The sequence below is a fragment of the Alosa pseudoharengus genome, unplaced genomic scaffold (genome assembly GCF_046254945.1).
Source record: "Alosa pseudoharengus isolate Yale_2024_CS ecotype anadromous, Long Island Sound unplaced genomic scaffold, YU_APseudo_1.1 YU_APseudo_1.1_scf_11, whole genome shotgun sequence".
NCBI classification, from domain to species: Eukaryota; Metazoa; Chordata; class Actinopteri; order Clupeiformes; family Clupeidae; genus Alosa; species Alosa pseudoharengus.
Genome location: NW_027468576.1, coordinates 11,967,944 through 11,990,605, shown reverse-complemented (window position 1 = coordinate 11,990,605; position 22,662 = coordinate 11,967,944). Strand labels below are relative to the sequence as shown.

The 22,662-nt window shown below is 42.0% G+C and overlaps 1 long non-coding RNA gene across 3 annotated transcripts; it reads right to left on the bottom strand.

Moving 5' to 3' along the window:
• Window positions 1-1,104: 1,104 nt before the first annotated feature.
• LOC143116725 (uncharacterized) lies at window positions 1,105-17,704 on the bottom strand. Of its 3 annotated transcripts, none has more exons than XR_012985910.1 (5): window positions 17,375-17,704; window positions 16,874-16,945; window positions 16,475-16,741; window positions 14,461-14,498; window positions 9,166-10,500 (listed from the first exon to the last, which is right to left on the bottom strand). It is a non-coding gene; the product is annotated as an uncharacterized LOC143116725 (long non-coding RNA). The 3 variants fall into 3 exon arrangements; XR_012985909.1 differs by having other exon boundaries at window positions 16,475-16,546; XR_012985908.1 differs by lacking the exons at window positions 9,166-10,500; window positions 14,461-14,498 and adding an exon at window positions 1,105-2,517 and having other exon boundaries at window positions 16,475-16,546.
• Window positions 17,705-22,662: the final 4,958 nt, after the last annotated feature.

Sequence of the window (22,662 nt, the reverse complement as noted above, 5' to 3'; positions counted from 1 at the left end):
ACCACTTAAGTTAAGACTGCTGTACTGTATGGCCTTTAGTCAGCCCACAACCTTTAAAAAATTACGTCATGGGGTATTTCAAAAATGTGGTTTAGCGACAATGAGCTAGGTTAACTCAGAGTAACTTAGCTTAGCTTTATCACTAAACCACATTCTTGGACCTTCATTCTTAAGGAGCAAGTGCTAGAACATAGCTAGAAAGTACCATGACAGCTGTGAACCGCAGTTATCTCCTCCTCACACACGGGGCCAAGTTTGGTCTGGCCATCTCTCTCCCTTATTCCCTTAGGGCTACTGTTTACTGCACGGGTGGCGGGTCATTGGCTTCATACCACCCCCCACCCCGTGCTGGGTCCAGGCCAGCAGCTGCAGCCACCCTCTCCAGTGTGGACAGTTGGGTCCAGGCCAGCGGTCCTCCACTCTGTTTATTTATGGCGACTGGGCCAAGCATCACAGAGTAACACGAGCCGTCTCTCCAAGCCCCTGCTCTGCTCCGACCCACCATGACAGGACACGTCACCGGCCATGGGGACACATGCAGCTCCCCCTACACCGACAGTAGAAGTGGAGGAAGTGTGTGTGTGTGTGTGTGCGTGTGTGTGTGTGTGTGTGTGTGTGTGTGTGTGTTTGTTTGTGTGTGTATGTGTAGGAGTGGAGGAAGAGTGTGTGTGTGTGTGTGTGTGTGTGTGTAGGAGTAGAGAAAGTGTGTGTGTGTTTGTGTGTGTGTGTGTGTGCGTGGGGGTATGGAGGTCTCCAAGTGGTTAAGTGCACATAGTGTTGATATTCCTCCTAATGAAATGAACATAGTGATAGGGAGGTAAGGAAAGTTGATTTAGTTCAAACCCTTACACATCTCCTAACCACTTGGTAGCGACACTTCCACAATTGACAGTAGGGAGATGAGAGATGGATTATTCTCATAGCAGAATGAATAGGTGTGGAGATGAGAGTTTATCAGTTATGCATTTCTGTACTACTTTTCAGCAACCTTTCCAGTCGTTTAAGTGCTAAGCTGAGGGCTTTAATGTAAACACTGTCAATTCCCAAATGCAATTAAAGTTCAAATGTCTGTAATTATGGTCTGAAGCAGGAATGAGTGGGGCTGCACCATTTAAACAACAATCACTCTGGAAAACCAGTCAGTTACGCCAAATGTGTAATTATGGGATAAATCCCAAACTGATGAAAAACACAAAAATAAGTTTCTCTGTTTCTAAGTTAGCTCAGTGCCTGTGCTCCACAGGTTGTTCTTATCTCCATGTCCTCCTCATAGTAGCAGTTTATGGCTGATAGGAATGAATGCTTTTCAAATGGATGCACATTGGAGTGAGTATCAAACATATACAAACAACTGTATGCTACATGTCAACTAAAATGAGGGTGTTCAAAGCCTCTTCATAAAAGCCAAATCTGTGTAACAAAGAGTACAAGAACACCCTGTTTTTTCAAAGCATCACAAAGCACGCATGATACAATGTGACAGTTTATATAGACATCTGCTGCATGGGCGGACTAAACATACTTTGCAAGCCGATTGTTTTGCACTGAACCAAAAGTGACATGGCTGCCACAAAGGACAAGAACACGAGACTGGGGCTATATGGCCCAAGGCTGGAGCTATAGGTCCATCCCTGAAGTCAACAGACTGGATCAAGCATTGAGCAGGGCCAGACCAGCATCAGATCTGGGCCAGTGCCCGTTTGAAGTGCCGGGTGTGTCGGGCGTACAGCAGAGCTCCATTCTTTAGTGGGCCTCCACGGAAGTGTCTGAGCGCCGGCCCGGGGTCCAGACGACATGTTCCATTAGGCACGCATCGCCGGAGGACAAACGTGCCGGCGGCCGAGACCAGATTGAGAGCGGCGGGGGACTTTAGAGGCTAATTGGGGATTAGGCACTCCGGTTTTGGGAATAAGTGGCTGATGGCTCCATAGCTGGCCAGCCACAAGCAGATTAGGACATTAAAACCACTGGTCACTACAGGGGTGCGGCCGCCGGGTGAAAGTGTCCAATTCGGTGGCCTGCTGAGGGGGGAGGACGAGTCGGCAACTCAAAGTAGCCACGCCACACGACCACAACAACGGAGCCACACACACACACATACTGACACACAAACACACATGCATACTTACACACATACACTCACATATTCACACACACACATGCTCTCACACACACAAGTACTCACACACACAAGTACACACAAACACACACACACACACACATACACACACACACACACACACACACACACACACACACACACACACTGTGCAGCAAGAAGACATCTTGTTTTACTCCACACACACACACCCATACACAAAGCACTACAGGGGCCCAAACTTCTGTTACCCCCTGAGGTGAGCGCCTTGTTTTCCTTCCCGGCCTGTCATGTCACAGAACAACAGGCTCTTGATGTCTCCGAGTTTTCTGCTGTGTCTACCTGGTCCTGACCCTCAGAAGACCCTCAGAGGAGCAGGATGGACCTCCATCTTTTGCAGAGAAGTCCAGCTGTAGCCCCTGAAGCACAAAGCACAAGTCACACACAACCACCGCTGTTTCTCACATTTGTCAATAGTCGCACGCCACGGATGTTTCTCATGCTCATGAACACAAGCTGTGCATTAGTGAAGAATGGTAAACATGGAATGTGAATGGGAAACCCTCACTATGCATTTAGCACACATGGGCCTTCTGCACACAGTGTCCAGTGAAGTGGATAGAGAATGGTATTACTGTAACTTATTACACGGCTTTTCAAAAGGCAAGTAGAACGCTCCATTGACTTAAATGGAATTTCCCAAAGTTCTAGCGGTCATTATTTTCGAGGAAAGGACCTCTGAAAAAAATAATGACCGCTGTCAATGGCAACGGAGTTTGTGCTTCTAATTCAGGTATTTCATATCACTACTACTATCACAGGTATTACATATCGAAACTAGATGTACCGCAGAGCGGTACAAAATATGACCGCCGCCCAATCCAGCACATTTTTTCCACAAAAATAAATCACGCTGAAAGGCCTATATGATTCTAACTGTCTCACTAAATTGCATTATCCACACTCAATTCTCACTGGTATCTGCTAGACAACAATTAAACCAAAACATGATTAGTTCATAGATTTCACATGTAAAATTCATTTTGTACAACCCCACCCCCATCTTGCCTGTTCATAATTCTGAGAAATTCTTGAATTGTGTGCATGTGTGCGTGTACATGTTTATGTTTATGTGTGTGTGTGTGTGTGTGTGTGTCTGTGTGTGTGCGTGCTTGTGTGTTTGCCTGCGTATGTGTGTTTGTGCATGTGCATGCATGCGTACATATGTCTACTGTGTGAGTATGTGTCATACGTATGATTACTGTGAATGTATGTGTGTGCGTGTGTATCTGTTTATGCACATGTGTGCACATGGAATGGGTTAACATGACCCCTGGAGGCAAACATACAGAAAAAATTGGTCATCCTAGGCCCTACGGTTCTCAAGATATTCACAGAAAACTGTGTCTGCCCTACCCTCCTTTCGGGGGGTCCAGTACAGCGGGGGGGCTACAGATCAAAACAAAAAATGATGGTTCCATGCTATCCATGTGGGGTTACATGCCCACCAAGTTTCGTGTACCCCGGTCTTTCAGTGTCCCGGGAATCCTTGTTGGTGTACGGTCACTAAATTTACACATAAAACTTGGCATGCATTCAGAGGGTGTCATAATGATCCTACACTTTCAATTTCGTGCAGTTTTGACCATGTCAGCCAGAGATATTGTGATGAAAACACCTAATTTTTTGCTTTTTAATTTTTAACTAGGTGGCGCTATACATGAAATAAGTGGTAATGGGATGGGTTGACATGCCCCCTTAAGACCAACATACAAAAAAAAGGTGGACCTCCTTACGGTTCTCGAGATATTCACAGAAAACTGTCTCCGGCCACCTACAGGCCAGTTGGTGTATAGTAACATAAATTCATTTATTGTGTGGCCCCCCATTAACGGAATTCCACGAAACTTGGCGTACATTCAGAGGGTGTCATAATGATCCTACACTTCCAATTTTGTGCAGTTTTGACTATGTTAGGTCACAGATACCTGCGATTACAACACCTCATTTTTACTTTTTTGTGTTTAACTAGGTGGCGCTATACATGAAATGAGTGGTTATGGAATTGGTTGACATGGCCCCTTGAGATAAACATACAAAAAAATGGTCCTCCTAAACCTTACGGTTCTCGAGATATTCACAGAAAACTGTGTCTGCCCTACCCTCGCTTCGCTGCGCGGCGGTCATAATAAGTCCCTTCAGGGCGGAACAATACCCCTCCGCTGCGCGTCGGGGTCCGGTTCGCCCTGTCGGGACTTATTTTCCCAGTAATGACCGGTGTTCAATACATTATCCGTTACATAATATGAATAATATAAGAGATGACTCCTTTAAAGGCGACTCCATCGTAGTAAGCAGACTATACACTATGTTTTTTAGCGTGCCACGTGAAGAACTGGGTGAATGTAGGCAGTAATGGAATCAGCTCTGAAGAGTAATATACTGGCTATGCTCCTAAATCCTGAAACTGTGCACTGTTAATTTAACTGTTGTACTATTTTATTTGAAAGTCGCTTCGGACAAACGCTTCTGCCAAATCTCATAACCATAACCATAACAATAAACAATTCTGTGAAACAAATGGGCTGTTACTCTTTACAGTAATCTCAATGTTTTCTCCTCTGTTGGAAGTTTGTTTGAATGAATAAATGTAAGCAATCATGTATGTATTATGTGTGTTGTGTGTGTGTGTGTGTGTGTGTGTGTGGGGGGGGGGGGGGGGTGACCGTGATTTGTTCAAGTAAGAGTTGTTCCTGGACCAACATTCTAAAGACGGTCCTGGACCAACAACTCTTTAACCAATCACAGCCTTGTGATGTCATCAATGTGAGCCTTCTGCTTCTCCCATTGCCATTTTGAAATTTCCCTCCAGAAACAACCAGTGGGTTACCATAACTTGTATCTCAATACAGGTAGGTCCTTGTATATTTGTGTGTAAAATAATTGTAAAATAAAAATAATTCTGAGTGGAATCTAAATATATATACGCACCTTAGATTTTTTTTTATTTTTTTCGTTTTAGCCAACTTGTTTCCATGTTTGTCTAATGTTAGCTGCCAGGCTAAGGACCATACATTTACTGTAATACATTAGCTTCCTAATAGGTAATTCAGTGGCTATGCATCTTTTAAATAACTTATTTTGAAGGGATACAGTAGTTGAAGTAGCTTTGAAGCTCATTTAGCAATCTTGGTGCCGTTGTTATTATGTTAGAGGCTAGGCTAGGGAACATACATTAATGCTACCAAATTAGCTTGCTAATAGGTAGGTGCAGCATGCAACTATGTGAAGTGCCAAGCCGGTGTTATGTTAGTTCACTGGCTAAGGAGCACACTTTTGGACTACTAATGTAGCTTGGTAATAGGCTAAAGCAGTAGCTTTTGTTTTTACATGGTCCATGGAGCAACGTTGCCATGTTGGTCTTGGAATGTTGTTCCAGGACCGACTTTAGAATGTTGGCACAGGACCGTCTTTACAATGTTGGTCCAGGACCCACATTGTCATGTTTGTCCAGGACCGTCATTACAATGTTGGTCCAGGACTGTCCTTACAATGTTGGTCCAGGACCGTCTTTACAATGTTGGTCCAGGACCCACATTGTCATGTTTGTCCAGGACCGTCATTACAATGTTGGTCCAGGACCCACATTGTCATGTTTGTCCAGGACCGTCATTACAATGTTGGTCCAGGACTGTCTTTACAATGTTGGTCCAGGACCCACATTGTCATATTTGTCCAGGACCGTCTTTACAATGTTGGTCCAGGACCCACATTGTCATGTTTGTCCAGGATCGTCATTACAATGTTGGTCCAGCACCATCTCTACAATGTTGGTCCAGGACTCACATTGTCATGTTTGTCCAGGACTGTCTTTAGAATTTTGGTCCAGCACCGTTTTTACAATGTTAATCCTAGACCAACATCGCCATGTTGATCCTGGACCAACATTGTCCTGGACCAACATGGTGATGTCACTCCTGGAAAATGTACAACAAACAAAAGTGACTGCTTTAGCCTATTACCAAGAAGGGACCCAATAGTTGAATTAGCTTTGAAGCTCATTTAGCAATCTTGTTGCCATGGTAATTCATGCTAATTTAAGCTGCTAGGCTAGGTAAAATACAAAAAATAGCTTGCTAATAGGCAATACAAATCTGTCAGTTGTCGTTAGACTGTTTTTCTTTTTTGCTACATTTCTGAGAAACTTGCCATGTTTAAACCTTTATACAATAAGCTGCAAAATATTTTTGTCTGCTTTGTTTATTCCAGGCCCATTATAGGGAAGTTTGTCCCTGTACATCACAAGGAAGTTGGTCAAGGTCCATCATAAGGAAGTTGGTCCAGGTCCATCACAGTGAAGCTGGTCCAGCCCTATCACAGTGAAGCTGGTCCAGGCCCATCACAGAGAAGTTGCTTCATGTCCATCACAGGGAAGTTGGTCCAGGTCCATCATAAGGAAGTTGACCCAGGTCCATCACAGTGAAGCTGGTCCAGGTCCATCACAGGGAACTAAAGCCCTCCTTACACTGACAGACTTTGGAAAGATTTGCAAAGATTTGGAAAAGATTTTTGAAAGACTACAGTCTCAGACCCTCTCACATCTAAAGACAAGTAAAAGAGTTTTAAGTCACAGACTATGATTTTGCAATGACTGGGGATCTTGCAGGATCACTATTCACAAGACTGCAACTAGATTCCTTTAAATTATTACCCATCGTGCAATAGATATCAACAGGAACTGAAGTGATAGCCTACTAAATTCAAAGCCATATTTTCGTGTTTCTGCAGCATTGTTTCATGCGTGACATCCCTAACCGATATAGAGTTGTTCTGTCACGTGGAAGAGCCGACTAAATATGTATAAGAAATGACAAATATTATAAGAATAACAAATAATCATATATGCTACAGCTGTCGCCTACTTTGCCCCTTCCTGTTTGGTGTTGAAGAGAGGTCACTATTGGTTTTCATAGTTCACGTCACTATTTGCATGAGCCACGACTAGAAAGACTTGCGATAATATCAAACATGTTTGATATTGTCGTAACGGCAAAACTAGAAAAGGACTGACTCCGACTGACTTAAAACCGCTAAGATTGGCACCTTACACTTAACGATCTAGTTGACGGGAGCGCGCCGCGATTCCAGTACAACTCCCATGATTTCTGTCCGACTTTGAACATTTAGTCGCCGACTGTGAAAACAGACCAAAATCGTACAATGTAAGGCCGCCATAAGGGAAGTTGGTCCAGGTCCATCGCAGGGATGTTGGTCCAGGCTCATCATAAGAAATTTGGTCCAGGTCCATCACAGGGAAGCTGGCCCAGGTCCATCATAAGAAATACCAGTCTGCACACACTCTGCTTTGGTCTGGACCCAAATGGATGGTCAAGCGATACATCACTGTTTCAATTTAATTTCATTGATTCATTCATTAATCTGTTTATACTATAATTTAAGAGGGTGGGGCATGGAACAGCAGTTTGATAAAGATGTTTAGTAGGGGATTGACTTTTACCATGTTAAGCTATGGAGACTGACTGAGTGTGGGTCGTTAAGGCCACTTATTTGGAAAATATATTGAAATATATGTTAAGTGTCAAAATTGTTTTTTTCTGTCAATTTTGAATATGTACATATATTTCAAAATATACTGTGAAAATATTTTTCAAATATTTTTTGTGTATAGGGAACATTATATTAATGTGAACACTTACTGTTACAGCTATAAAAATGGCAGAATCATCGATATGCATGATATTTCCATTCCATAACGTGAGGTAGGCTACACGCTTCACAATGACAGCAAAGAGTTGTCATCGTTATGTGCTTTGTCCATCAGACAACGCAGCTTTCTGCGGCAAGACACGCATGCTGCTTGACTTGGTTCCACTTCCTATTAACCACATAACGATAATACTGGAAATTTAAATGAAGGATCAATATTCGGTTTTCTTTTATTTAATTTTAAAATATCCGGTCCTCTGTCGGGTATATTTTATAATATTTTATAACATATCATTAATGGTACTTCCAAAAGGTTTTATTAGATATATTGGTGCTGTGTAATAAGTCTTAGTGAATGTCTGATAACAACTCTTTGCCGTCATTGTCAAGCGTGTAGCCCACCTCAAACATGGGACTGCCATGTGGCTCACACTGTCCATTCACTTCCCCCATTTGATGGACATTGCTTGGCAAGCTTCAAAGTGCCTCATAAACAAACCACAGTATATCGGTTTCTAAATCTGCAGTCAGCAAGTCCCCAAATAATGTATGCAAAGTCAGCCACTGTTTCCAAATAGGAAATGTGACTCAACTGTACAACAGTTCAAAGATTACCCAGAAAGAAAAAGTTAAAGGCTATATTGGGTAAAGTTATACTGATGTCCCTGACTCTATAGCGATGTTAACTGTTCTTTTATGACACATTATGTTACAATGTTCCAATAAATTGTGAATGCTATTCTATGTTGCCACTGTCATTCCACAATCTACCCAAAATCTTTTGCAACCAATAAACATGATTCTCTGAGATTGTAAAATATTTATATATGGCAAGGTAGTTGGTAAATTCAGAGATTCTTAGAAAAGTCTATGGCTCCATTCTCTAACAACTTGTAAAGAGACTTTGTGCACAATCCCAGATACAGGGCAAAAACAAAGTGTTAAGGAAAAAGTCCACACACTCCTTGGTATTTTCTTTTCTTGATTTTATTTTCTCATAGTTTGGCAAGACGTTATGACCTTGATTGTTCTTCCTCAGATTCACTGCAAACACAGGCATTGCACATGGTCTAAATCACCTGGCCTACAGTATAGGGGGGAGCCAGCTCAGTGACTCATTAACCCTTGCAGGTATGGCAGGCAAGCTTGTGACGTGACTAATGCCAAACAAATTCATAAGAACATTATAAGAAACATTAGTAGAACTTTAAGACCAAAACAGATCTCTAGTGTATACAAATGCAGATTTAAAAAAAGATATAGAGTTCAATCATTCGTTAGACTTTCTGTTCACAGTCCATATTACAAGTTCTTATTACAGAAAAGGTCTGATTACAAAATATTTATTAAGCCCTCTTGGGGACAAAGTTTACTGGTGGTAAATCTAAAAAGCCTCTCTTTTTAAAAGCTGACTGTCTATGTCCCCTCCTCTTCAGTGGTGTTTGACTTGTTCTATCCCTATGAACCTCAGAGTTGAGAGTGGGTGTCCAAATTTGTTTAAATGAACAGCCAGGGGACTCTTATCATGATTGTTTCTAATGTTGCTTCTGTGGTCACATTCTTGTCTTCAGAGCCCTGCGTGTTTTTCCTACACTTTCCCACAGGGACGGACATTTGATCAAATATACCTAATTAGTAGTGCTGCATGAGATTTTTCCTTTAACCCATAGTTCTTTTCCTGTTATAAGGTGATTAAAGGAGTGACATGTGTGTAAAATTGTCCTGTGCACAGTGCCCACATGGATAATTTCCATCTGGTGTTGGTGCAGGTGGGCAGTCTGATTTCATAGTCTCTGATGTTGTCTGGCCTCTTGTAGATAATTCAAAATATAATAGAAAATATAATACAAAATAAAATATATACAAAAAATATATATTGACAAAATATATATTGACAAATATGACAAAAATATATATTTTTGACACTTAAAATATAATTCAATATATTTTTCCAAATAAGTACTCTTACCGACCCACACTCCGTCAGTCTCCATAGCTTAACATGGCAAAAGTCAATCCCCTACTAAGCTTATCTTTTTTTTTTTTTGGGGGGGGGGACTTTTATGCTATTATTGCGGATAGGATAGTGGAGAATGACAGGAAATGAATAGGAGAGAGAGTCGGGGTGGGATCCGGAAAGGACCACGGGGCGGGAATCGAACCAGGGTCGCCGGCGTACGGTGCCCCAGCCAGTTGCGCCACAGCTGGGGCCTAAACTTCTCTTTCTTACAAACTGCTGTTCCATGTCCCACCCCCTTAAATTATAGTATAAACAGATTAATGAGGAGAAAATTAAATTGAAACAGTGATGTATCGCTTGTGTAATAGATGTTGCTGCCATTGCACAAGGCTATTGACCATTCATTTGGGTCCAGACCAGAGCAGAGTGTGTGCAGACTGCAGAGTGCTATTTCTTATGATGGACCTGGGCCAGCTTCCCTGTGATGGACCTGCATCAACTTTCTTATGATGAGCCTGGACCAACATCCCTGCGATGGACCTTGACCAACTTCCCTGTGATTGACCTGGACCAGCTTGACTGTGATGGGCCTGGACCAGCTTCCTTATGATGGACCTGAACCAGCTTCACTGTGATGGACCTGGACCAGCTTCCCTGTGATGGACCTGAACCAACTTCCCTGTGATGTACCTGGACAAACTTCCCTATGATGGACCTGGAATAAACAAAGCAGAAAAAATATTTTGCAGCTTATTGTATAAAGGTTTAAACATGGCAAGTTTCTCAGAAATGTAGGAAGAAAAAAAATCAGTCTAACGACAACTGACAGATCTGTATTGCCTATTAGCAAGCTATTTTTTTGTATTTTACCTAGCCTAGCAGCTAACATTAGCACGAATTACCATGGCAACAAAATTGCTAAATGAGCTTCAAAGCTATATCAACTATTGGGTCTCTTCTTGGTAATAGGATAAAACAGTCACTTTTGTTTTTTTGTACATCTTCCAGGAGTGACATCACCATTTTGGTCCAGGACCGTCTTTACAATGTTGGTCCAGGATCAACATGGCGATGTTGGTCCAGGATTAACATTGTAAACACGGTGCTGGACCAAAATTCTAAAGACGGTCCCTGACCAACATTGTAAAGACGGTCCTGGACAAACATTGTTAAGACAACATTGTAAAGTCGGTCCTGGACCAACATTGTAATGACGGTCCTCGACAAACATGACAATGTCGGTCCTGGACAAACATTGTAAAGACGGTCCTGGACAAACATAACAATGTGGGTCCTGGACCAACATTGTAATGACGATTCTGGACAAACATGACAATGTGGGTCCTGGACCAACATTGTAATGACAGTCCTGGACAAACATGACAATGTGGGTCCTGGACAAACATTGTAAAGACGGTCCTGGACAAACATGACAAAAAGATGGTCCTGGACAAACATGACAATGTGGGTCCTGGACCAACATTGTAAATCCGGTCTTGGACCAACATTGTAATGACGGTCCTGGACAAACATGACAATGTGGGTCCTGGACCAACATTGTAAAGACGGTCCTGGACCAACATTCTAAAGTCGGTCCTGGAACAAGGCCAACATGGCAACGTCGCTCCAGGACCATGCACAAACAAAAGCTGCTGCTTTACCAAGCTAAATTAGTAGTCCAAAAGTGTGCTCCTTAGCAAGTAAACTAACAAAACACCAGCTTGGCACTTCACATAGTTAGCAAGCTAATTTGGTAGCATAAATTTATGTTCCCTAGCCTAGCCTCTAACATAATTACAGCGGCACCAAGATTGCTAAATGAGCTTCAAAGCTGGGCAATTCCATGCAAAGGTCATCCTTACCATGGAAAAAAAAAGTTGTGCATACGCAAATAGAACTGTTGTTAAAATCTTCATTTAGGTCTATATTTTATTGTTTGTAACTGATCTGATTGAATTTGATGGAGCATGACACTCTTTTCACATCATAAATATGGTGTGCAACCATACCAGAAACAACATTTTTCACATGGTAATATTATACATATTTAAAAAGTGGATGAATGGACCCAAGGTTCAAACAAATTGTGTCAATTGACAAATTCTACATTGACAAGGGAATGGTAGAGCAATGTCTATGCTCAGCTTGCCTTTGAGAGCACAACTCCTTACATTTGTAAGGCTTTTGTTTTTAAGTCAGCAAGTTCCATGGCCATGTCACATCTATAACGTTTTATAGGAAAAGTTTATTTAAAACCTAGAAACCTGGTGCGTTATGGATGTGACGTTATGGATGTTACATTATGTAAACATGTCAACAAGACTGGAGACTTTATTATACCTCAAAGCCGATAAAACGTCTGTTCTGGTGGCATGTCAATTTCAATGCATTTCACCTTAGTGTTCACAATTGACATTTCAAAGATTATAAGGTTGATCAAAACCACAGGGAGGCCTCGCCTAAGCATTAGCAAAACAAACATAATATTAAAATACCTCCAGTGATTAGCCTAGCCATAGCCTATTTTCAAGTGGCCTAATAAAAATCTGAAAATCTGAGCGATTATCTTCCCGTAACTGTCATACTGTTGTTGTACAGTAACTGGATTATCGTGTTAGCTGGTGAAGATGGCTGACTTTGCAGCTGGACTTAACATAGCAACCTCCTTCTGTTGCAGATCTGTTCAGCCTGCCGTTCACGTCTGCTTAACACAGTTTCATTTTAAATGACGCGATATGCCAGCATTTGAAGTGTCAGGTCCTCTGTAACTAATACCAAAGTCCTTTTAGGCAAGTCCCTCCACTCGGCGGTCATATGATAAGGCTTTATGGGCACTTGTCGGGCATCCTATTCAGCAGAAATGCCCGTGCGCAAGGCTTCACGACACCAATCTTGCTCCAGCAGCGAGATCACAACAAATGATTGGCACGATGTCTTCACATCACACCACATGATTGGCTCAATGTATTCACATGTCGATGTTTTGCCGAGGAAAGGGGTGGGATATGTGTAGACAACGGCCATATTGGCATGACAAACTAGCCCCATGCATTTCTATGGAATATTTTTTGAGTGCTGTGTCTCCACATTAGAAAGTCTCTGCTAATACCCACAGAGTAACATGAGTAACGGCAGCAATAAACTAGATGTACCGCATAGTGGTATAAAATATGACCGCCTCTCAGTCCTGCATATTCTCTTCGCAAAAATAAATCACGCTTGTCAATTTGTCTCCATCTCCTACTCCTGCAACTCATGTGCATGTAAATGAGTGTGTGTATATGTGAGTTTGCTTTTGTTTCTAAGAGTGTGTCTGTGTGTGTGCATGTGTGTATGCGTGCCTGTGTTTGTGTATTATGTGTGTTGTTTGTGTGTTTGTGTGTGTGTGTGTGTGTGTGTGTGTGTGTGTGTGTGTGTGTGTGTGCATGTGTTTGTATGCGCACATGCGTATGCATGCCTGTGTGTGTGTATTTATGTGTCTGCATTCATGTGGGTGTGTGTGTGTGTGTGTGTGCTTGCCTGTCTGTATGTGTTTATGTGTGTGTGTGCTTGCCTGTATGTGTGCGACTGTGCGTGCGTGCGTGAGTGTGTGTGTGTGTGTGTGCATGTGCATGTGTGCGCGTGCATGTACTTTATGTGTGCAAATCACAAATGAGTGGGTATGGGTTAGGTTGATGCGGGCTCTTGAGACTAACATACCATAAATATTTTGTCATCTTGGGTGCAACGGTTCAGGTAGGGCTAGTTATTTAGGGGAGTGGCCACCAAGTTTCATGTTCCCTGGTGTTTCAGTAACCCGGGAATCACTGACCAACATTGATGATGGTAAAAGAAAAAAATGTATTCTTTTTTTATATTTTAAATGACTTGTTGTCCTGATTCTTCCTTTGGATCTTAGTGGGCACTGAGGAAGCAATACTTTCATTGCTAGTTTTTCATGATTACTATTTCAATTGTTTCATATAAAAATTCACTACTTAATTATGTGTTTTATGTAGTTTGTCGAGGACTGGTTCAGACATGTCACATCCATAACGTTAAACCGTCACATCCATAACGCCAGTTTTTCCTACATAATGCATTACGAAAATGACGCATAGTTTCAAAAACACACTTTTTGTGTTCATTCAAGTCTCCTTCATGCTACATATATCATAGTTTCGGCAGTTTCCTTCAAAATTCACAGAGTTTGTAGAAAACCTGTAATCTCTCACAAAAGTGTGTCCATTTCATGTCACATCCATAACGCTGATAAAATGGCTTGTATTCTTAGGATGAAATTGATTATATGCAATTTGACGATTTCTCAGTATTCAGAGGACAGAGGTTACATTAAAATGTATGCAAATTAATTCACTGATACTAATTTTGCCCCCACTTTAAGGCATTTTGTTTACCAATATGAGTCCAATTGTCACATCCATAACGCTGAAACTGCCCAGCTACTTTAACTACTGTATCCCTTCGAAATAAGTTAAGATACATAGCCACTGAATTACCTATTAGGAAGCTAATGTATTACAGTAAATGTATGGTCCCTAGCCTTGCAGCTAACATTAGACAAACATGGTCAGCTAAAACGAAAAAAAAAAAAATCTAAGGTGCTTATATTCAGATTCCACTCAGAATTACTTCATTTTACAACTATTTTATACACAAATATGCAAGGACCTACCTGTATTGAGATACAAGTTGGTGATCCCCTGGTTGTTTCTGGAGGGAAAATTCAAAATGGCAATGGGAGAAGCAGAAGGCTCACATTGATGACATCACAAGGCTGTGATTGGTTAAAGAGTTGTTGGTCCAGGACCGTCATTAGAATGTTGGTCCAGGAACAACTCTTACTTGAACAAATCATGGTCACCTGTGTGGGTGAGTGATAATGTTGAGGTAAAACCATACGTGCTGGTGTTTGTTTTTTTGAGAAATTTCCATCTAGCTAACCCACCCCCCAGCTTTTGTTCTGGTGTAGTGAGTGGGAAGAGACCATCTGAGTGATTTAAAGGAAAACAGGATCTTGTGCTGGCCCTTGCTGTGGTGCCGGTCAGGGTAAACAGCCTCTTCTGCGCTCCTCTGCACAGACAGGTGTAGTGTTACGCTGGGGCCGGTCTCAGTGTGGAGGTCAAAGGACACTGCACTTTCTAACCACCTCAATGTGTCAAACAAATTCAACAAACATCCAGGCACCACACAGCTGGTTCGGTGAAGCACTTAGACTGAAAGGGTTTATGTTACACGATTACAAAACCTTTGTGTTCATTCTAACATCCCACTGCTATGTGCTTAGATTTTAGCTGTGCTGACCAGGGGCTCCCCACACACTGCATTGGGATAGTTGGGTGGTTGTCAGGTTGTTCGTCTGGTCGTGTCAGAGTTACACTAATGACATAATAATTGGCAGATTGACTCTCAAGAGTGCATTCTCAATCGTCATTGTAAGCGGGATACTCGATTGCACTCAGGGCATTGTCCATTTGTTTGAATATGCACATAAAAAACTGAGAACAGCTCATTCGCTGCAACTCTTAATGACAGGCATTTCACAGAAAAGGAGAATACAAGCTCATTCACCCTTGTAAAGAGCAATTGTGCAAGACGCGTGAATTGAGTGTGTGTTTGGGAAATCGTGTTTCTGGAAATGCACAGGTCAACAAACTCTCTAATGGTGAATAGATGTTAGTTCAGGGCAACCAAAGACAGAGTGAACCGTGGAATTAATTCTATTGCTTGTACCCACAATGCATCTCTGTTCTTTTGGGAAGATTCCTGTGCATTATGGGAGAGTGAGAGTGCTCTCCTGACAAAGGTCTCATTATTTCTTCCATACAGGGCTTCCACGACTTCATGGCTAATTAAACCTCAGGAAATAAATCAGGATTTTAAGAAAGCTGCACAGCTCAAAGCTGCTGTGGCAAAGGGAACTGGTAATCTCTTATTGTACAGCACCCCCCACCCCCCACCCAACACACCAAACACTTAGCCAGCCGCTTTTCTCAATCTTACTGGAAAGGGCTAATCATGGGTCCAATCTACCTCATGGAGTATTAAAGGCGACCTCTTTAAACTTTGATATTTAGTCGCGGCCTTGTGACAATTCCTTCCGCACCGGCAGAGCATGATACAGTATCTCCGACAGAGTAATCATCAGGGCAAGCCTTTAGAGAGAGGAAACTTTTCCTCATGGAAACACCACTGCTCATGACAGCGACAGAAGTGGGAGGTAGGTTGCTCCCGTTGACGTTTGAAGAATGTTGTCTGCTCACTCGGGAATAACTGAGCATGGGGGATTGTGAAATGGTGCTCGCTCGCCCTGGAGGAGGATGTCAGGGTACTAATCCGAGGATTTGGCCGTTAGCCTGGACTGTGAAAAGAGCAGGTCTCTTTCCCAGACCGGCTTTGCTCCGAACGCAGCCCTGTTTTCACACTGCCTGGCACGCTCAACCTGGGCCGGGCCAAGATACCGCCGCCCCCACGCACCCACACTTAGTAACCCAGGGCAACTAGCCTACCTCTTCTCTGCCTGAGAGTGCCTGGAAAATGTGACGAGGTTAAATAATTAAAAAGTTAAAATACTTCAATAGTTCAATATTTCAGCATTAAATAGTTCATTGAGCAATGACAATACATGCATGTTTAACAAGAGAAGGTGCACAGGGAAAAATAAATGGACTGCACATTGTTAAACTTACATTGCCATTCTCTGTTGTATTGTTGATACACAGGTGTGTTGTGGGCCCAAACTGTTAACATCTTGAGTTTAACTGAGGAATGACAAACAAGAGTCAACTCAAGAGGATGAATGACTCGTGACTGGTTTTCTAGGAGATAATTGTTATCTGACTGACACATTGTCTTACATTAACTTCATAGAAATCTTCAGTTCACTATTGTGGAGAATATTTACTGTTTCCTCTTGGACATTCTTAATATAAGGGACAGCCTCCTTCCCAAGAAACCTTGGATGAGATAGTATAGTAGTATAGTATAGCATAGTAGTAGAATAACCCGACACTGAACAGCCAATGCTTTGTGCTTTCAATGGGACAGTGTATCATATTCAAACTTAGCCTGGAAATACCCATACGAACCTTTGGCAAATGTGGGATTTGCTCTGTAGGTCCATCTTGCCCAGAGGCCATTGAAGCCCATTTCCAATGTCCCTAAAACATGGGCATGCAAATACAATCACTTATCCGGCATGAACATGTATTTCTTTGGAATTAACAAACAACTAGGAGTAAACAACTGCATTTAAAACCTTTGTTTACAAGATTGCTACACTTCTGAAACAATTTGGTAAGAGTTTAATGCACCAATTTAAGTTTATAAGTTTTAAGTCAATGAACCTTTTCCAGATCCACTCTCAATTACAATTGAGAAGTTCTGCATGCTAACCAGGCTAATTCAGACTAGGACTGTTCCAATTTGCATACTTTTGTACTTACATACCTATATGAGCGCGTATTAGAAGTATGCGAATTGGAATACAGCCTACCTGTCCCCAAGCCCTTGAGGAAATTTGCAAAAGCCTAGCTACTACGACAGCCTACTATAAAAGAAATTCCCTATGTGCAGTCCTGTTAGCTCGCCTTCCTGTGTCATCTCCGCTGCCTTCCGTTCCGCCCAGTCTTCCCAGAGTGAATGTGACCTCACCACTTGTGAGTGTCCCTTAACATCCCCACTTGGGAAGTGTAACCCAAAACCTCCATTGTCTGTGTGCCTCTCGCTGAAGAATAGATCAAGGACAAACGGCTGTCTCAGGAATGGGGCAAAAACCGAGCTAGTCCTGCTTGTTCCTGTTCTGGCTGGTTGTGTAGTAGAGGAAAGACACCAGGCAAAAATTCTTTCCTTTATAAATAGGAACAAGAGCTCCCCTACCCGCCTTTGGCATCAGATTGAATGGCCTGTATATCTGTGGCACCCGCAGTGGTTGCCTGGCGATGGCAAAGTACTCTGGGAAACAACACTCATGTATTGTCATGTCATGGGATTAGGCAATCTTCTCTCTCTCTCTCTCCTGCTCACACTCTCACTCTTTCTCTCCCTCTCTCTCCCACATTCTCTCTCTCTCTGTCTCCTACCTACACTCTCTCTTTCCTCCTTTCTTTTTTTATCTTCCTCTTAACTGTCCCTCCTCTTGGCAGTTGTCTTGTCTTAGGTGGAGTCAGACCCATAGTCCTGAGTCTGCTTTGTAGCTCTTGATCTTATAGCAGGGTTTCCGTGGGATCACTGTTTGACAAGCGTGATAAATTACAGAGTGCTCCCATCGACCAGATCAGTGGAGTGCATCTGTTTGCTTTACATTACATTACATTACATTACATTACATTTAGCAGACACTTCTTGACCAAAGTGACTTACATATGTCAGCTATATTACAAGGGATCACATTGTCCCCGGAGCAACTTGGGGTTAAGTGCCTTGCTCAAGGGCACAACGGTGGAAGCCGGGAATTGAACCGACAACTTTCAGGCTACTGCATGCTAGCCCAGCTCCTTAACCACTACACTACCACCGCTTTAGAGCCTGCTTCGACAGAGAGGAAATACAAAGATGCATATGATAAACAACAAATCAAAGTATGAGTCTCTTCATTCATACAAAAGCATTAGAAATGTGAGTTATATGTGAGTGATATTGAGTCAATTCAGCAAGCTCACTTTTATGACCTTGTGCTGAGACTCTCAGCCTGAAATGTCCTTGAGAATGTAACATTTTTCTGACATTAGTTTAATTTACACCTGGTGGGGCAGTGAAAGAAATGCCACATCAATGCGCCCCCTTTGGAAACTAGGACGTAATTACAACACCATGGTCACTGGTGTGGAGTTTCACTGTGTAAATTGCACAATACATTATGTGATACCAAGGAAGAAAAAAAGCCACACTTTGCATACAAAACATGCTTATTACACAGATGCATTTCGGCTTAGCGCCTTCTTCAATGTGCTCTGATAACAATATGTTATATGCACATATTCACACAATTGCTTACTCATCACACAGATAGTGGAATGGAGTTAGGGTAGGATAACATCATCTGCTCTTGTACTTGGAACAATGAGCTTACTGTAACATCTCACTGTGACTTAAAACATCGCGCCACTCTGAACACTGGGATAACACATACAGCAACTTTGATGTTATTATTATCTTATTACATCTTATACAAAGAGTTTTAGATTTGTACAAGGGGCACCAAAGACTTAAACCATGTTAGTCCCACTACTCCTGGGTGGACCCTTGAGAGAAACGGAAAGGCCCTAAGCAGAACACAAAGGACTCCACGGGCCCCCATCTTAAATATAAATGGTCTGGAGCTACTGAGCTAATCAGTACTATAGTTTGCACCATATGCAACACCCTGTATGTCCTTGAAAGTGTAGTGAATGTCAATGACAGGGTCACTAGAATTCTGGACTCTCTGTGAGATTTTGCCCCCCCCCCCCTCACCCCCCTTAATCAATGCCCTCATACTTCCTTTTCATGGGTTTATGGCACCCATGGTCAGTGAATACTGGGTCATCATTTTACTTAGTGTGTGTTTCAGCAGTCATCAAGGGGGTGCAATAGGCATTCATGCCCTCAATTTCACAAGGCCTCCAGATGAGGTCCATGATATAGTCAAGATTGTCCCCTAGTCCCCTATGTATTCGTCCTCAAGTCTTGCCCACCAGATCTCCATGGATCAGATAACCACTTGACTCATGTGGTGACGTATGAAAGCAGTCACTTCTGCATCTTGTACTGACCCAAAGCAGGTGGCTGCCAGACCATTTTCAGCGTCACATCTCCAGGGTGAGCAGCTGCTATGAAAACATAGGCAGAATGTCTCCATTTTCACAAGATAAGATTTTTCCACTCAACTGCAAAGGGGAAGTAAATGAGACACCCTTATGCTAAGCCACTAGAACTTGGCAAGAAAGTTCATGTTTACAGTAAACACCGCCATGCTGGGGTAAATCTATATGCGAGCCCTTGAGGATCTGGGGCCAGAGCTGGGCCGGCACAAGGCCGGAACAGGCCCAGATCCGCAACAAGGTAGAGTACTATCTGGCCACACACAGTGTAAACACTTCACTGAAGTGCCCACTTAAGATGTGGGCCATAGTGGACTGAATGGAATGGAACATCCCACTACCTGTCCTGGTCGAGCCTCAAGGTTAAGCCCTGGGCAGGGGACACACACACAGCAAGGATTTCACACCTCCAATAAACTAAAATAAACACAAAGATATCACCTTTTCCTGCACACCTGCGAGCCATTCTGGTGTTACCTCTCTTTGGTGTCTATCCTATCAAAATGTGCTAAATGATTCCATGTTGGCTTTTAGTAAAATCCAAGACAATGTAATATCAGGGAAATATCATAGATGTTCATGTGCTCTTTTGCTTATTGGCATTGCCTTACATATCTGACACATTAGGCCAATATTTTTAGAGAATGACTAGTGCAGGCATGCCTTTGTAGACATTCAAGTGTCATCCTCTCATTACCTTCTTAAGTACTGACCTTTGAGTCAGAACTGTTAACCTCCGTTCACTCTCAAGAACGAGTGAAGGCAAGGCAAGTTTATTTACACATCACATTTCGTCAATTAAATTTGCTTTATAATAGCAGAAGTGATATTAAAAGAACATAGCAGAACTAACAGTATGTGGTAATAAAGAGCATGTGCTCTGTACGTTGATAATAGTGTTACAAATAGTATGGTCACAGGAATGACGCCCAGGATATGTAAGGAATCGGTAGTGGTGGATGCCACACTTATTTGTCAGTCATATTGTTTTTTCTGAGCACCCGAGGCTCAGTTTATGTTGCTGCAACTGCTGTCAGCCATGGTAAAAAATGTAACAGCATTTGCAGTCTCCAGTAAATGGGATATGACCTATCAGTCACGACACAGCTCTCAAAGGAGCTGTCTTGGCAAGAATACAAAATGTTCCCTGGAATCCCACATGGAGACAAAGTTTTAGCACCCTCTGCCTGTAGAATATTTATTGACTGAAAAAACGTCAAAAGAAAGTTATGTGAAACTTGAGATATGTAGCATGACTAGGCCTATAGATTAGCAACAGAAAGTTATTTACAGTTTTTCTCGATTGCTTTATTGCTTGTCAAAACAGTTAACACACAGGTCTAAACAGAATCACTCTGGCCAAAATGACACATTTTGCTTGCAAAAGACTGTAACACTCTCAAAAAACATTTAAAACAAGCAGAAACAGCCAATTTTGCCTTCAAACAACACAACTTGCAGTCAAATCACTGTTCGCTTTCAATCAATCATTACACATTGCACAACAAAATGTTACAGTTTTTCTCGATTGTTTTGATGCTTGTATCAACTGACATCACGTTTTCAAAACAGTTAACACCCATGTCTGAACAAAAGCACTCCGGCCAAAATGACACATTTTGCTTGCAAAAGGCTGTTACTCTCTCACACTGGACAACAAAATGCAAAATAGTTCTCAAAATGAGCATTTTTTTGGTATCAGAAAAAACTGTATGTACCAAATAAAAAATAATTGTATTCATTCCTCCCAACCTGCAAGACCTATAAGCACCTAGACAAGACAAATTTCAATGAACAACTTTTCATCGAAATAGACCTACAGTAAAACACCTTTTGTAGTTTTCTTCACCAAATATAGGCAATACAATACTTCCTCTAAATGTGCCTTAGATCCATACTTGCAAATAGCAACATAGAACAGACATGGTATCTCTTATGGATGATTGCTGATTGAAGAATTTTGCAAAGGAGTTTTACACAGGTGTATCAGAGATTCAGACGTATGCAAGGAATCTCTACCACCTGTGAATAGTTTTCCTTTTGTTTAGCATGCAGGGAAACCAATAGTTTGGGGTCTTTGAATGACATCTGTAACTGATTTGCAAAAGGGTGTGAGAAATGTGTGAACCCAATGAAAAAGTGTAAACACATTTGCAAGAGATGACTTCTGCTGTGCAAAGAAGGTGTTCATGAAGACCAAATGGATATATCTAAAAAATCACTCACAATGTAAAAAAGTAAAGAGCAAAGAGCATGTGAAGTGATTAAGGTCTGACCCAGTGCACTGACCATGATAAGGTGTGTGTGTAAGCATATGTCTCCTGGCAGATTTCACAGGATAACACAGAATGAGCCTAGGCAGGAATGTCTTTTCGCCAGATGACATCATAGCTGCTTGGTTAATGCAGTGGAGGAAATGATGATGAGTGAGTCATTGCTCTCCGGCAACCTGTGTCGGCTACCGGTTAATAATTTGTCCCTGTCGTGTGGTGAAGACTAGATAATTCAATAATATATTTGCATGCATATAGGTTTACATTCCAAACGTTTGGACTTCATTTTAGGCTATTTGCATAAAATCCAGCATCATGAATAAGCTTGCAGTGAGTAGCCTAGCTAAAAACCACACAATAGGCCTAAAGTAGCCCACATAACAAAAACACCCACCACATAGGCTAGTTCATGTAGAATTTAGCGCAGACAAACATACACTAAATGTATATGATCATCATTGATCATAACCCCGCCAAAATGGTCAAGTGATTCCAAATCATTGGTCAGAGCCATAGAGGGTCAGAGCCAGAGAATGTTAATAAGGGACGTAGACGGGCCCTGGTCAGAGCTCTGTTATTGGTGAAGCAACAGTGCCCCTTCGCGTCCATCCAGGGTAGTATTTATCCTCGCATTTAAACGAACTAAAGGCTCAACATATACATTTCTTACGAGACAGCAGTGTGAACGAAATGGTGGAAAGGGGCGTGATATTATTATCAGAGCCCTTATTAGACATTCTCTGTTATTATTATACTTTTGAAGTAACGTTTTAAATTTGAAAACTAACTGTTCCTTGACTTCCG